The sequence below is a fragment of the Pseudophryne corroboree genome, chromosome 1 (assembly GCF_028390025.1).
Source record: "Pseudophryne corroboree isolate aPseCor3 chromosome 1, aPseCor3.hap2, whole genome shotgun sequence".
Classification (NCBI taxonomy): domain Eukaryota; kingdom Metazoa; phylum Chordata; class Amphibia; order Anura; family Myobatrachidae; genus Pseudophryne; species Pseudophryne corroboree.
Window position 1 is genome coordinate 758,703,344 of NC_086444.1, and position 2,919 is coordinate 758,706,262.

Here is a 2,919-nt window from a genome sequence, read left to right on the forward strand (position 1 = left end):
AGGATGGCAAAGATAAAGGCGCTACCAAACGCCAGCTCCAGTCATCTGATTATATCACCGAAAATGAGGAGGGGACTACCACAACAACCACCTCATACATGCCTAACCCGCATTGTGCAGGACCCACCACTCTTTCCTCTGGCAAATATGGATGCTCCCCTAGGGGAGCGTCCGATTGTCCGACCGCAGGGTAAGGACACACTCGCCGTCCATTCCGAAAGAGGGTGCCCCACAATGACCACTTAGGCCTATATGACCGTTGGCTGGTAGCAACTTTCCCGCCACAACGAGGTTTACCAAACCATGACCGCCATCCCCAGAAAACATAAAAACAACCTCGTAAGCTAAAGCAAAACCCAAAAGTCCCATCAAGAAAAAACACCGACCCCCCCGGGGAAAAGACTAACATGCTTAACATTGCAAAAAACTGTGGGCCTGGAGAACCCGCAAAAGAAGCCGCCCTACCAAACCATCGAAAGCTACAAAATAAACCTGCAGAGCCACCGTCTCCCGGGCCCGAACAGACAGCAGAGAAACACGCTGCACCCCTACAATAACCACGAAGCATAATCCTCCCTGGCCAATAACAGTAGAACGCCGCTGAACAGCCAGTGAGTGCATGAAGCAACAAAAGGGGACCTGATAGCAAATATGAGGCAGAAGCCTACGAACACGACCCAAACACAGTACTGACTAGGGGCAGGACACCTAAACGGGCGACACTACCTACCTACCTGGTAGAAAAGAAAACCCCAACAAATCACCCCCACGCAAGCCACGAGCTCCTTACCCACGGACCACCCCGTGACCAAAACCACAGCCGTTCCTCTTGCCATAGGATGCGAAGCCGCCCAAAATTTAAAAAAAATGGCCCAACAGGCACACTCTCCTGCGTGTCGAATAGCATCTGAAAAGAAAAGATCCCTAACACCTGTGACTAAAACAGACAATAAAATTACATGATAAACAGTAGCAAAAAACAAACCCAAGTGAAGGAGAAAACTCAAAAAACCTCCCGTGGACCTTTGATAAGCCAATTGTAATTAGGCCCCCTCGGAGGATAATGTAAAAATTCGCTTCACACCCTCAATTCCTGAACGCTATCCGTTCAAAAACTGACCGGTAAACATAGCTTTTGGGTTCGCGCAACAGGCGCAACTAAGACCTCACAAACATACACAAAACTTATACAACGCAGATTCCCAGTGGCCCAGCACCCGAGTCGCAGCCGCCACAGTCCGCGCAGCTGCCTCAATCCACAAGGAATGGGTACCGTAGCCCTGAAGCCGCATCCAAACGCCATTAGAAAAAGGCGCTACCAACCCACCAGCATCAGTCAACTAGCAGAATACTGAATAACCTAGGAGGGGACTGCCCACCCCTCCTAAAGCATAATCCGCATTGTGCAGGACTCACCACCCTTTACTCCAGCAGAGCAATGGACGAAACTGCACTGGAACATCCGTAGTCCACCCGCAGGGAGAGGACACTCGCCGACTTACCAAAAGGGGGTGCCCCACAATGACCACTTATGCAACCCTTGACCGCTGGCTGGTAGCGACTTTCGCCAAACCGCCATACAACGCACACACTCAGCGGCCCCGCACCTGAACCGCTTCTGCTGAAGAAACCGCCGCCGCAGCATGCGTAACTGCCCCATCCGCAAGGAATGGGTACCATAGCCCGAAAACGTATCCAATGTACACCAGTCGGACACCACGCAGACGCCCAGCACCGGAATCGCTGCTGCTACCAAACCTGCCACCGCAGCATGCGCAGCCGCTTCAATCCGCAATGAACAGGCACCCTAGGTGCAAAATACAAAACAAAGCAAATCCCCAGCGGCCCAGCACCCGAAAACTTTGCAGCCGAAGAACCCGCTACCTGCAGCATGCGTAGATGCCCCCATCCGCAAGGAATGGGTACCCCAGCCCCAAAACACCATACAATGCGCCGTCCCCGCGGCCCAGCACCCGAAGTGCTGCCGCTGAAGAACGTGCCACTGCAGCACGCGCAACAGCCCCCAATCCACAAGGAATGGGTACCAGAGCCCGAAAACCTTATCCAAAAGTACAGAGGCTGCATAGCACACAGATTCCCATCAGCCCAGCACCCGAAGCGCTGCCACTGAAAAACCCGCAACTGCAGCATGCGCAACAGCCCCAATCCACAAGGAAACGGGTATCAATAGCCCAACTACCCTACCCAAACGCACAGAGGCTGTATACCACGTATATCCCCAGCAGCTGTCCCCGAAGAACCCGCCGCAGCAGGCGTAGTCGCCCCAATCCGCAAGGAAATGGGTACCCTAGACCCCCCCACTGCAAGCCCCCGGGAACCACCATAGCCGTAACGCCACAAAAACTGAAAAGACTAGAGAAAAGGACCCAGGAGGGCACACAAAAGAAAACGGCCATCCCCCAAAGGCTGCACCGGACACACACCCTCGCCAAAGGCAATGTGCCACCATCCATAAGCGCCTGCGCTCTAAAAGGGGGAAACTAATGACCCCGGCCATCCCAATCCCTTGCAGAACCCGCAAGTCTGCACAGGAAAATATGGAACGCCTCACGATTTGCGTGGCATCCTTGTGCATGGGCCATGCTAATCTTCCCTGTATCGACCCACATTCAGCACCTGTGCTGCCGAACCGTCCACCATCCAGGCGCCCCGCCATAAAATGCCCCTGAAAGGTAAACCGGTACAAAGACGACCACCGGCCACCAACCCACTGATCCGGAACGCCCAATGAAAAACCCAGCGCAAAAGCTGGCCCGAGCAGCGCAACCTCACAAACCAGACTACGTCCCACCTGGCCGGTCCTGAACGGGACCACCAAACTCCACCTAAGTGTACCGAAATCGACGTGCCCACTCAAAAGCTGCCACCAGGGGGTGCCCCGTCGCCCATCCCATAAGG

The 2,919-nt window shown here is 54.2% G+C and overlaps 1 non-coding gene across 1 annotated transcript; it reads right to left on the minus strand.

Moving 5' to 3' along the window:
- Positions 1–2,552: 2,552 nt before the first annotated feature.
- LOC134932584 (U6 spliceosomal RNA) lies at positions 2,553–2,658 on the minus strand. The gene has a single exon (XR_010179413.1). It is a non-coding gene; the product is annotated as a U6 spliceosomal RNA (small nuclear RNA).
- Between the last annotated feature and the right edge of the window lie 261 nt (positions 2,659–2,919).